The following is a 14,351-nucleotide window of genomic DNA, read 5'->3' as shown; positions in this document are numbered from 1 at the left end:
AATATCTGTTGTTGGGTGGATCTTAACTCTAAATCTCTTCGGTTTCTTTTAATCTGAGTAATAATTGAAACTAGACTTACACACCAATGGGTATATACTGAAGCAATTTTATTTACTTTTTGAAAGCTGACTTTAGGGTCCCGGTATTCTCATCCAAAAAATGGTATACTTGAAGCCTGTGAAAGGATGATGCTTCTTTCTCATTAACTTGAAAAGGAACTTTCTGGTACATTATGGAGTCTTTTTCACTTCTTCCATGTGCACATCATCCTATTAATGTTACAAGAAGCTAGTTGTCCATGTAGGAAAGAATTGCACCCCCCTTGATCTTCACAAGCAATCTGGATGATTCATTCTAACAACGTCCACTCATTTAAAAATTAAATGGTTTATCTTCCATGGCACATATTTTGTGCCCTTTTGTGTTGCATATATCAGTAAGTGAAGAGTGGTGTATATTCTCTAAGAAAACACTACTCCTTACGGGGTACCCATTGTCCCAAAATGTCCAAAATAATATATACATTATTAGTACATGAATATACTATACTACTATAATCAACACTTTATTAATATTAATACACATTATTTACATGCACATTTTATTTTTAAAAAGACAGTTCCTAGGGGATTTTATCTGAAATTGCTATTTTCAGAGAAGCTCAATCAATCAAAGATGATGATGACCCAATTGGCATGCAATAAGTTGCTTTCTGGCCAAGAAAATATAAAACTAAATTCCCTATAGACAGGAATTTACTTAATGTAATTTGACAGAATGGGATACAACTGTATTAAATTGTGAAATTTGTTATGTACCTGTGTTGAAATAACATCTGAAATAACATCTGTGTGGATGCACAAGTTTGAACTTTTCCTAGGGGAAGTTTGTGTTACTGCATTCCAGCAGCTGCTTTGCTAGGGAAAGGCATCTGACAACTTAATGAAAGACCATCATGGAGAACCAACAAGGTTATGTCTACATGATGCAGATACCAGAGTGAACTGCAACAATACTACCTTGCATTCTGGAGTCTAAAGACTGCAGAGTGGCATCATGCAGAAATACCTAAGCTGGCTTTACATGTACTAAATTAGGCATCTGAAGTAGCATAGCTGTATTAGCACTGGGCTATTTCAAGAATAAAAAGTTCTGCTTCTCACTACTCCAGTGCACCTATACAGCTTCTAATTCTGGAGATCGTGTTGTATTGTGAGTTCAAGGCATAGCTTAGAATACAGAACTTCATACCCACAGGCATTGGGTATCGGCTATAGTCAAGGCTGGGGACTTTAGGGTGTGCCAATGCTCCTGCTAGGACCAAAGCCAGAGGTTCCCAGTTAAAGGGTCTTGCTTCTCTGCTCAGAGTCAGATGATCGCCATATTTGGGGTCAGGAAGGAATTTTACCCCATGGTCTGATTGGTATTGGCTGTGGGGGCTTTTGTCTTCCTTTGTAGTGGAGGCATGGTCCTCTACCCAGGACCTCTTCATCATTTATTGACAACACTTCATAGAAGCAGGATGTTGGTTCCTGTGATTCCCCTGCTTTACCTGTGACAGATTAGGGTGCTACGTCTGTGCTGTGTCAAGATCAATGGTAGTCTTATGTAGAGTTTAGATTATGGTTTGAATAAGGATGATCCTGCCTCAGGCAGGGGGTTGGAGTAGGTGACCTCTGGAGGTCCCTTCCAGCCCTACTTCTCTCTGATTTTATGAGGTGATCATTGCCATAAGAAGGAAAGACTTGCAGGAGATGAAGAAAACAAAAAGTCTCTTTCAGGTCAGAAAGGCACAGAATAGATAAGCCTTAGGTTTATCTCACCAGTAATCTGTTCCAGCCAGCCACATAGTGAAATAGTTCTTTCTAATCATAGTCTCATAGTACTTAGGGTCAGAAGGGACCTAAACAGATCATCAGGTCTGACCCCCTGCCCCGGGCAGGAATGTGTGCCAGGATCACATCACCCCAGCCAAATATCTGTCTTGCCTCCTCTTGAAGGGTCCCAAGGTAGGAGAGAGTACCACCTCACTTGCAAGCCCATTCCAGAGCCTGGCAGCCCTAACTGTAAAGTAATGTCTCCTGATGTCCAGCCTGAACCTTCTCTCTAACAATTTGAGGCCATTATTCCTAGTAACCTCGGGTGGTGACCGGAGGGACAGAGCCTCCCCCAATTCCCGCTGGTCCCCCCGGTGAGTTTGTAAACAGCAACCAGATCCCCTCTCAGACTTCTCTTGTGGAGGCTGAATAGGTTCAGGTGCTTTACCCTCTCTTCATAGGGCTTGTCCTGCTGCCCCTTGACCATGTGAGTGGCCCTCCTCTGGACCCTCTCAATGCTAGCCACTTCCCTCTTGAAGTGCGGCACCCAGAACTGGACACAGTAATCCAACTGTGGCCTGACCAAAGCCACATAGAGGGGAAGGATAACCTCACTGGACCTGCTTGTGATGCATCTGTAAATGCACGACAAGGCGTGGTTAGCCTTACTGACTGCTTCCTCGCATTTGTGGCTCATGTTCATCCTGGAGTCAACAATGACTACAAGAACCCTTTCTGCCACTGTGTTGACAAGAAGAGTTTTCCCCAGCCTGTAGGTGTGTTTCTGGTTCCTTCTTTCTAGATGTAGCACCTTGAACTTGTCTGCATTGAATTCCATCCTATTCTCATCTGCCCACCTCTAGATATAGCTGGATTCTGTGTCTCCCCTCCACTATGCCCAGCTCTCCCCACAACTTAGTGTCGTCAGCGAATTTGGACAGCGTGCATTCCACACCCACATCCGGATCACTGATAAAGATGTTGAACAGTACAGGCTCCAGGACCAAGCCCTGGGGGGCTCCACTGCCCACATCCCTCCAGGTCAAAAATGACCCATCCACCACCACTCTCTGGGTGTGACCATTCAGCCAATTTCCCACCCACCTGACTGTGTAGACATCAATGCTGCAGTCACCAAGTTTTTTTAAAAGAATGTGGTTGGAAACCATGTCAAAGGCCTTCTTAAGTTCCAGGAAGACGACATCCACCCCAACACCCTCATCCAGGGACTTTGTGACCTGATCATAAAAAGAAACCAGGTTAGTCAGGCAGGACCTGCCCTCAATGAACCCATATTGGTTGCCCCTGAGCATTACCTCCCCTACTGGGCCCTTGCAGATGTGCTTCTTGATAATTTTCTCAAAGGTCTTCCCAAGGATCGAGATAAGACTGACTGGCCTATAATTGCCAGGGTCTGGGGACCACACTGGCCCTTTTCCAATCCTCTGGTACCTGGCCAGTGCCTCATAAGTGCTCATAGAGCTTTGCCAGTGGCCCCGCTATGACCCCTGCCAATTCTCTCACCACCCTTGGGTGAAGAGCATTTGGACCTACAGATTTAAACATGTTCATCCCCTCCAAAAGTTCCCTAACTAGGTTGTCCCTGACCCTAGGCATGGTGGTGCCTCCCCTGGGTCCATCTGCAAATTTAGTGGGGGAGATGTCCCAGTCCCTGTTCAGGAATATGGAGGCAAAGAATTCATTGAAGAGGTCGGTTTTTTCATTTGCTGCAATCATCAGATTGCCAAGCCTATCCTGTAGGGGCCCCACATTACCCAGTACCTTCTTCTTACTTCCTATGTATTTGAAAAAGGACTTTCTATTATCCTTAATTCTGGTCACTAGCCTTAGCTTCATCTCAGCCTTGGCCTTTCTAACAGCCATTACTGTAGTCCCGAGCAATGAAGGTATAATTCTCCTTGGTGATAGCCCCTTGCTTCCACTGTTTGTACACCTCCTTTTTTGTCCTCAGGCACCCCTGGATGCCTTTGCTGAGCCATGGGGGCTTCTTAGCACTCCTGCCCCGCTTGGTGTGCATAGGCACTGACTCCCTTTGAGCTCAAAGGATAGTCTCCTTGAGGAAGAACCACCCATCTTGGACTCCCATCTCATTGAAGCTTCAAGATCCCAGTGCCTCTCCTCCTAACCTTCTTAGTTTACAGAAGTCGAGCCTCCTAAAGTCAAAGACCTGTGCTTGCTTTCACCACCCTGCGCTGGATAGTAAATTCCAGCAGGCAATGATCACTGTCATCCAGGTGGTTGACCTGCAGATCCCTCACCAGGTCATTGCCTGTAGCAAGGACCAAGTCTAGCAAGGCATTTCACGTGGTGGGACTATGCACCTCCTGGGTTAGGTGGAGGTCCTGTATCCTGGCTAGGAATCTATGTGAGCAGTCGGACCTGGCTGACTGCTCCTCCCAGCAGATGTCTGGGTAGTTTACATCACCCATGACAACCACATCCCTTGACTTACAGCCTCTGTGAGCTGACCTGAAAATTCCAGGTCCAGCTCATTCCCCTGGTGAGGTAGTCTGTAGTAGATATCCACTATCAAGTCCCTTTCCCATCGCCCCCCTTGCATTCTTACCCAGAGCACTTCATTTTGCCCCTCCTCTGACCCCATCCTGGTCATTGAGGACATGTATTGCTCTTTGACATACAGTGCTATACCCCACCCCCCTCTTTTCCCTGCTCTGTGTCACTTGTACAGTCTGTGTCCCTTCATGTCCACTGCCCAATTGTGGATAGAATCCCACCAGGTTTCCATGAGCCCCACTAGGTCTGGGTTTTTGCTAGCTAGCAGGAGGGCAAGTTCCTCCTGCTTATTCCCCATGCTTTGAGCATTTGCGTAGAGTCATTTGAGGCCTCCTGTAGGTGCCCATGCCTCCCCTTGTTCCTAAGCCTGCCCTGGTCCCTGTCACTTAGCTGGGTACTACCTGTGCCCGCCACCTGGCTTGAAGGTGAAGTGTCATCGTGTTCTTCTGTGTCCCCATCCCATGGCAAACCTAGTTTAAAGCTCACTGTAGGAGATCAGCCACCGGAGCATGTCCTCTGTGCAGAAATGCAGGTCATGGTCCAAGAACTCAAGGCCCACCTGGTAACACCACCTCTGAAGCTGCCAGTTGGCCTCGCTGATGAATGTCTTGTGGCACCGTCCACGTCTGCTCACTGGAAGTATATAAGAAAAAAACACCTGTGCCCCAACCTAAAGGTTAACCTACAAGCTAAATTTCCCTTGCTGTTATTTAAGACCATTGCTCCTAGCCCTGTCCCCTGTGGCCGCAGAGTTTAGACCATCCTATATATAACCAGCATTTAGGTGGTATTTGGAGACTTCTCACAAATTCCCCCCTCAGTATTCTCTTCTCCAAGCTAAAAAGTCCCAATTCCTTCAAATGTTTCAGGCTCGCATCTCCTAAGCGATGTTTTCATTACTGGAGGGCATTTAGCGACCACCCCTAACAAAATGGATCTTATCATTCATTACATAATGCTAAAATGTTGGAAAAAAAGTGTTTCAAGTACAAAAATTTTTAAAAGTTTCATTCTGATACTTTCTTGCTAATACACAAACTGTAACTTAACTACCCAGTCACTCATCTATTGTATCAAAACTCTTTTGTTCTTAAAATGTGTCTTCTGTGTATTCAGTTGCTTTTAAACACAGTATAACCTCATGAATCTGTCATGCGTGGGACCGAGCAACCTGCTGGAAATGCGAAAATTCTGAATTTTTGAAACCGGAGCGGTGGCCGGTCCCGGAGCAGCGATCTCACATGGAGCAGCAGCGCAAAGTAGTGAATGGTGACAGCAACTGCCACGTGTAAGCTCCCCACTCTGCTGCTCTGGGACTGGCAGCCACTACTCCCCGATGAAGTGTAATTTTAAAAAGTGCCAGATTTTTGGTAATTCCAGATTTTTGATATCTGGATCTATGAGGTTATACTGTACTGGCTTTAACATTTTGTCCTTAATGATCATCATGACAAAGTGAAAGCAGACAGAAGAAATGATTGTGCTAGCTTTGTGTCAGTAGGAATTCAATTCTGCTCTTGCCTTGAAGGGAGCCAGGATTTTACTGTTAATTTTTATATCACACATCTTTAGAAGAGACTTTGGCAGGACTGAGATCAACAATTTGGATCGATTTCCAAACATGGATGTCCTAACAAAATGTTTGAATCCTGCGTTCAGACACACAAATTGGTACACAGGTACAAAATGTGACACTGGTGCAGATGTAGGTGTCAATCTGAGTATGCAAATTCTGGATTTGGATCCCCTTGGTGGATACTTAATTTTGAATGCAGGACTTTGAATGTGCTTGGGCCTCACATGCTTTCCTGCTGAAGTGAACATTGCACAGTTGGAACTGCTCAATGGAAGAATCAAAGAAAATTGCTTGCTATGCCACTTTTGTGCTTGGTTTTTCCCTCAATAACACTAGTCACAACAGCATTACCTGTTCTTCCATCTAATGAGAGCATTTCTGTAGCAGATTCATTAGTTCCTGCTGCAGAAGAACCATTGTATTCAGCTCCTAAGGAAGGATTCTGCTCCAAAAAGAGAGCAGATGTTGTTTCATTCTCTCTCTCTCTCTTTTTTTAAAGCTCACCAAACCTCAAAAACCAAAACAGACAAGAACAGCCTCTAGAAAACATAGCAGGCAGTACCAAGAAGGCTTCAAGTGAAATGCCTAATCAGAGTATTTTTAAAGCAAGAGAACAATAATGATCTTCAAATGGCATGCAGCATAGTAAGTATACAAGTGCCTTTACCTAGTACTGAAAAAATATCTTTCTTGTGTCATTGTTGTGTTTGTTTCCTATATGTAGATAGATACACTGGTAAAGCCTACATTGATGCATGTTTAACTTGTAATTAATTGAAGTGCTGCAGACTAACTTTCTTTGATCAGTATTTATTCTTCTTTCCTGTGCTTTGAAAGAAGATTTGCAATCTCTGGCTGCATCCAGATGTGTGTGGACATTTGGTTCCCTGGTGTGCCATTGCTAGTTGTCCCCAGGGAACATCGGTGCCTTGTACCCTCTGGCACATGGCAAGTTACCCCAGTGGGATAGGGAAGGCTGGGGCCAGCACTGGCCCCAGCACCCTTACCTCAGGTTCTGGAGGCCTCTCAGGACTGTAGCAGTGGTGATCCTGCCACGTGGGGCCTGGCCAGCAGTAGAGTGTGGCTCCAGCTGGCCAGGCTCTGGCTTTGGGCAGCACACACTGCTACCATATGCACCACTGCGCTTTTGTTTCCTGTAGTTTTTTTGACCCCTGGATCTCTAGGGGTCAAAAAATCCTCCATACTGCTCCCTTGCAGCAGATATGTCTGCAGCACCACATACCGCACAGCTACATTTGTCTGGACACAGTCTCTGTGACAGACAGACGGGATGGTTGGTTCATGTCCATTTTTCTTTTGCAGGAAATCCCCAATTGACAGGAAAAGGATCTTTGAAAAGGGAGGGGGATAATAATATTTGGTCTGCAGTGTTCAATTCTCTCACCCCTATAGTCAATGATTCTTCTTTAGCCAAAGTTTCATATTTTATAGGAACTATAAAATGAGTGGAATGGTGAGGTGAATCAAATAATCTGGGTAATGTGTGTTGTTTAGCTCCAAGAAATACCCCATAAATACCATGAGATAATGTATCACCCATAAAAAAAACCATTTAAAGTGTATATTTTGGGTGCAGTAGTGACCTCACAATTACAGAATTGACTTCAGTGCAAGCAAAAAGTTATTCTTCAGTTAAGATAGTTGTCTATCATCTGAACTTTCCATCACCTGAGTCCCAAGCACAGAGCAGATACAGAGATCTTCTGTCCCCATACTGCACTATGCCTGACCATGCTTACAAATGAACTAGTGAAGGACAATTGGAATATGCATGAATAAGGGGCTAATATATCCCTTATTCCCATACATGGAAGGATAGAATTTGGCATGCATTTCCATGCATTTACCTCTCTCTTATTTACATGCAGTTTGTTGGTCTAGGTCATCAAGAGCATTGGGGACCCAGGCCATAGTTTTCCCTTTTCCCACAACCTATGGAATACACTGCTACAGCAGCAACATCTGGCCCCACTACATACTTCATAGGGGATGGACCTATGAGCTTTCAAACTGCCTTAGGGGTAGCATGTGAAGACATTTGCTGAGGGAGTTGTTATTATACTGTCTGTTACTCTGAGTTCTTTTGCATTCACCTTCTGATATTTTAGAATATCCACAATAGGTTTAGTGCAAATTTCTCTCTAAAGCATCTAAGTAGACCTCTCTGAAGTTGGGGAGGGGGAGTTCTCATTCAGCCTTATGTCTTGTCTACAAAGCCAGTTGCTGTCCACCAAGATGGGAGCACTTTATGGCGTGTAAGTCACTTTAGCAACCTTTTTGAATCCAAAATACTAATTAAACTTCTGTAGACTTTGTGCCTGCAGCAAGAGAATGGATCATTAGCTAAAAGCATATACTTCAGAGCCACAAAATATGCATTTATTGTTATGCTGGATGCATCACAGGGATTGATGTTGCCATCATTCAGATTAAATAATTTAGTACTGACTAAGGGCCTGATCCTTGTCTCCAGTGCTCAGTGGAGCTGATTTGAAATTTTCCAGTAAAACAACGTTTTTGCAGAACATACCAGTTAGTTGGGCTCTGAATGTTTTGTTTTAAATAGACCAGGTTTGAAAATATCTTCATATCCACAGCAAGCTGGCACTGATTGGAACAAAAACAGAGCGTCTGATTCTACCACTGAATGGTACTAATGGCTGCAATGAGACAGATTATCATAGGGTAATTTTATGGAATCCCCTTCCCTTATCATCTTGGAGACACAATACTATACTTCCCCCTCAATGCTTGCTTTTAACCTGGGGGGAATCTGTCTGAAGTTGCTGCTTCAGTCCCGTTGAGCTGATCAGATAGGCAGACTGGGGCTGATTTTAACCACGGCCTCCTGCCTCAGTATATCTCTCTCTTCTCTTGTTGATCAGGTAGGAGTCTGCTTTATGGTGCTCCAGCTCTTCTCCTGCTTGGTCTGTGCCTACAGAGTGGAAATAGTTCATCTGGCTCCAAGTGAGAAGTTGAATGCTGGCATCTTGCCCAGTCAGACTTCCAGCTCTTTGTTTCCCCACAGGGTGGTTTGGGTATGGATGGGAATGGAGAAAAAGCTATCTGTGTGGAAGGAGCCTTGAAAACAAAAGAAGTTCAACAGGGAAAAGGGAACTTGTACATCTGGGACTCCTAGAAGGGCAGTTGAGCATTACTGTCCCCATCAACTTTGCTGACAAAGATTTTTTTTTACTGATCACCATCACGGCGGTTGTAGCTAATAGCCATTGAGAAATAGTTGACTGGCACTATTAAGGTTTCATTTGTTTCATGGAGCCCCCCCCTTTTTTTTACAGTAGAAGTGGGACTTTTTAAGCTACAGCTGGGATCAAGCAGAACAGCCCTACATTAGGAGAACATTAAGGGAGCGTGCCAAATGCTACAATATACGAAGAGTGGGGAAGACTGGGAGTTGCTTACTGTTTTTTGGGTTTTTTTGCCTTTTTTGTGTCTGCCAACTCAATCCAGCACTTATAGTTCAGTTTTCCTTCTGTGCTCCCTACCCTTCCTTTCTGTTCTCTGGATTTTTATTCTGCAACGTTAATTTTTGGAAGTACAGATGTCAGAATTGTATCTTGTAAGGGTTCCTTTGGTGAGAAGTCTCTCAAAGCAGCTGTAGTCCATACACCAGTACTCCATCAGGATCACTGTGCTGTATTTGTTTACTGCATTCTAGAAATGTGATTGCCTATTTTGTTCATTTTCTCTCTACTGCTGAAAGATTTTAAAGCAAAGTTTCTTAGAGGCTGAGGAAAGACATTGTTTTTGCATGAAGGAAGCCTGTGCAAATAGAGAGAGTGTTTAAAAAGGATTGCTAATTATTGTTTGCACATTTAAAAGCCACATAATGCATACGCTTTTTTTTGTTTCATTAATGGACTGAAAATGTACCAGTTGTTCGTCTGTTTAGATATGGAATGTTTTAAGTAGGATGTTGCTTCCAGTTCTGGTGTCACTGTTTTAGCAAGGATGTTGAAAACTTGGAATAGGTGCAGAAAAAAGCCACAAAAATTATTTGAAGGTTGGAAAAATGCCCCAAAGTTAAAGTTTTAACAAATTGAATCAATTTAGCTTATGAAAATTGAGAAGGGACAGGATTACCATGTATCATTACCTTCACTGGGAGAAAATACTGGTACTAAAGAGCGCTTTGATCAAATGGAGAAAGGCATAACACAAATCAGTGCTGGAGGCTGAAGCCAGACAATTAAATTAGAAATTAGGTACAAACTTTTAACAGTCCGGGTGATTAACCACAGGAACCAAGTTATCAAGGGAAGTGGTGGATTCTCCGTCTGTTCATGTCTTTAAATCAAGACTGGATGGCTTTCTGGGAAATACACTTTAGCCAAACTCAAGTGATCAGGCTCATTGCAGGACAACAGAGAGAAATCAAATAGCTTCTGATGTACTAGTGGATCTAGTGATTCCTCTGAATGTTAGTAATTACAAACAGATATCCCAGACCTATAGGACATTAGTTATCCTCTCATCAATATATTGGAAAATTGGGCCCATAATCATCATCCGAACAAAGTAGTAAACAATTTGCCCACTACTCAGAACAAGTTCTTTCACTGAAACTTAGTGGATAGTTAGTGGAGGCAAAAATCTTCATGATGGAATAGGCAAGAAGTATGATTTTAGAAACCATTGGCCCTGCAATCATTCACATTTGGCATGAAACTACTGACACCATAGATTATCCATTTTTGTTGTCTTTTATGTACTGTGTTAACCTCTGAAGAAAAGCCAGTAAAGAGGGAACCTGGTGGCTACTTATCAAAGGTTAATAATTACACATTCCTTCTAAGGCATCGGCATTGAATTTTGTTGGGGTGGCAGTGTTCTTTCCCAAGTACTCCAGGATTCTCAGAGTTTGTTAGGTTTCAAGGGTTGTTCAAGTGCACTCTTCTGGGTGCGAGAGAAAGTCTAAGTGGTGCAAAAGCTGACAATGTGACCGCTGAATAGCTGTAAATTAAATATGCTTATAGTAAACCGCTAAGAAAACTTTCCCCTTTAAATTAGGAATTTCAATTGTAATTATTTAAAATGTTTATAAATATATATATAACAGCATATAAATTAAATAAATGATATTTCAGGAGTTGAAATACATCAAGTGGCAATACCTAACCAGGAGTGACTAACTTTACTTGCACTGAAACAATTTACATGGCAAAGAAAAGAGAATGATACAGGCAGCCTATCAGAATTTACCTGAAAATACACAAGGTCTTTAATTGTATAGATTTGGCCTTTTACTCTTAATGCTGTTTAATCAAAAACATCTGAAACCTACATGAAGATTGGGTACCTATATTAGGCTTGTCTATATTGCAAAATTTACCAAAATAACTATAATAGTATAATTATCACCAACGTAATATTACATTAGTGTAAAGATAATAGAAGTAAGCAGAAACTTTTTGGCAAAAACAGTTGACCTGCAAGGCCACTAGAAAAAATCAAGGGAAATAAAGTCATTACAAGCAATTAAGCAATCTCTTTGCATGAGTTTACACTGCAAGGAGTGATGGGAAAATATTTTCCCCAGAGCCACTTTTTGCAGAAAATAAAGACATGATTCCGATAATTATATATCAAAAGCAGTGGTGTTGGAACAAGCTGATAAATGACCCAGGAAGTGACCAAAAGTTCTGTAAGAAATTAAGAATGAAGTGGCAACTGAACTGCTAACAAATATGTAATCTCTCATTATATCAGATGTTAACCTGAAGACAGAATACAGAGAAAATTAAGTTAACTGGGAAAAGTATGAAAATTATTATGAGGTTCAAAATATGCATGATATGGACAATCACCTTCTAGCCTTCAGAGTCATCTGCTGAAGAGTGTATATCTTGTGGAAAATTCCACTTTTCCAGATTCATGAAACATGTTATACTTTACGTAGTGTTTTGCATGTTTTGAAAGGTTGGATTAGTAGTGCCAAGAATCATTTAACAAACATTGTCCATTGGGAATAACCAAATGAAAATACATCTTGATTTAAAGATACTTCCTCTTATACCATTATAAAGGTGAGTTGTTGTTTTTTTCTTTTAGTTACTATACACTTATTTTTGAATTGTAAGAATTGATTCTTTGAACTGGGCATCTTTCCACAATTTCATTTTCACAATGAAATGGTTTGGTATAGTTCTCATCTCATTTAAAATACAGACAAATGTACTAAGATACAATAATAAAATGCTTCCATTCCCCACCTGCCAGAGTAGATGCAAAAACCTCCCAGCTCAAAAGATCTATTCCCCAGATACCTTAAGTAGAAAGATATGTAGAAAGCTAACCAATGTGGCTCTCACAAACTAAGAGGAGAAGTGAATTTCAGGAGAAATAGCTCTTTATGAAAACTTACCTGCCATACCTTTGTATTTGATGAGGCTTCTCATACTTTAGTCCCTGCTGTGATCTCAATGGTAGCTGCAATGTAAAAAGAGGCAGGTAGTCTCTCAGTAAGTATCCAAGGGCTTCCTTTGGATTGCAACCTATGAAGCTCAAAGTTGCCTAAATTCTGCTTTAGGTTCAAAAGTTCTGTATTGCATCCAGTGATTACCATTTGAAATTGGAAAGGCTCTGCTGAGCCTGTTTTAGCTGCAATATTTATGAGTTTCATAATACGGCCAAATTTGGGTGAATTTTCACAAGGATGGCCTAAAGCACGAAGGCAATTGCTTGGCACAAAGGCCACTGCCCTGCAAAATTTCAAGTTGCTGCTTCAGTAGTAGGCAATTAGATCAATTCAAAGATAAGGTGACAAGAAACTTTTGAGGTAGTAAGACAACATATTTTCCTCATACTCTGTCTCTGAAAACAGTAAGCCATTTTGGCTGAAAGTTTCCAGAATGATTCAGCCTGAGAGATGCCTGAAATAGAAAATGTTAGCTCAAATGGGTAAAATTTGGTAAAGCCATTAGCGATTGAAAACAGTGCTTTATAATTGGAAAGGAGAACCTTTATTTTAAGGTCCTTTGCTTTATCCTTCTTGACACTCAAATATGTTGAAACCTCTGGGGAAAGGTAAGGATGTGTGAAGACTCTGGACGCTATTATAATATAGATATATTAAATAACAGTAAGTATCACTGATGTCATCATCCCTGCAACACCAGTTAAATGTTGTCTTATTTGCTCAAGTCTCATCAATTTTAAGTTATTCAAATTATTATATAGGTATGAATTGGCCACCCTATCCACATTCCTGTCCGTTTCTTTCATTTCCATGCCATCTGGGCACATAGATTACTTTTTGTTTTGAAATAGAACATGGTTTGAATCCTTAATTTGAATGTTTTTTAAAGATCTCAACTTGGACCCTTCACATTTTCTAAATGTTTATTTAGTGATAGCTGCTTCTTTTTAAATTGGGGGGTGTTTTTTTGAGCCTGATGTTGTGTGACATGACATGTTTTATTTGACCATTGACACACCAATAATTTAGTTCGCCACTGTACATACAAAACTACATTGTGCTTACAATAAGAGTTTTCAAAGATTTATTGACTTCTAAGATCTTTTTAATTTCTCCCTAAGTGGACAAAGAAATGTTTCACTTCAGTAACTGAGCTTTACAAATGCCCAGATATTTATGCTTCACTGATCGTAGTATATGTAGAACAATATTTAGTGATGGAGTATTGAGATTGTTCTACAACATTGTAAAGAATGCTCTGCATTTTATCCTATTATAGCTCCTATTCAGAGCTGTAAATTTTGCCCCTGGCTTCAGCCCCAAAAGAGGAGTCCTAAAGACAAATATCATTTTCTAAAATGTCATAAGGACTAATCTTTGCACTGCACCTAAAACACATAATATCTGAAATTGGTAATCCCAAGGATCATTTTAAGGTCTATTGTTATAAAGCAGGGTCACATATGCCAAGCAAACTTAAATACCCGGTAACAGAGCAAGGAAATAAAACAGAAATAATTTCTTTCCCTCTCAGTATTTCTATCACTTCCCTTTCTGACTTTCTCCAGGCTTCCTTTATGCTTGAAGCATATGTAAACCTCTCATATGCTGGTTATCAACCCTCTGATTACCCTTTAAAACAATTCTGCCTTGGAAATCCTTCACTAGGAATGGTCAGCTTCTTGATAATTATTTAGCTCTACACACCCTGTATGAAATCTTGGTCCCACTAGAGTTGTGGGAAGTTTGCCATTGGCTTTAATCAAGTCAGGATTTCACCCAGCCGTATTTATGTAACTTATTTTGAGGAAATTAAATATTTCAGGTTAGCTAACAAGAAATTTGCCAAATAACCAACATATGCAATGTTATTTGTCCTTTTGTGTGCAAACTTAACTCCCTGATTACTCAGTGGGAGATTTGCCTGGTTTATTTGACTGTTGATGCTGCACTACTGGAAGG

At 41.4% G+C, this 14,351-nt stretch overlaps 1 long non-coding RNA gene across 1 annotated transcript in view; it reads left to right on the top strand.

The window, feature by feature from the left end:
• LOC149872679 (uncharacterized) overlaps positions 1-9,274 on the top strand; it is an 80,616-nt gene extending 71,342 nt beyond the window's left edge. The window contains exons 3-4 of the long non-coding RNA XR_016439788.1: positions 6,429-6,574; positions 8,836-9,274. This is a non-coding gene — a long non-coding RNA (uncharacterized LOC149872679). The remainder of the gene's footprint in view (positions 1-6,428; positions 6,575-8,835) is intronic.
• The last annotated feature ends 5,077 nt before the right edge of the window (positions 9,275-14,351 follow it).

The sequence above is a fragment of the Crocodylus siamensis genome, chromosome 1 (assembly GCF_052110815.1).
Source record: "Crocodylus siamensis isolate JL-2025a chromosome 1, ASM5211081v1, whole genome shotgun sequence".
NCBI lineage: Eukaryota > Metazoa > Chordata > Crocodylia > Crocodylidae > Crocodylus > Crocodylus siamensis.
The sequence above is the reverse complement of the archived record's forward strand: the minus strand, read 5'-3'. Positions and strand labels throughout refer to the sequence as shown.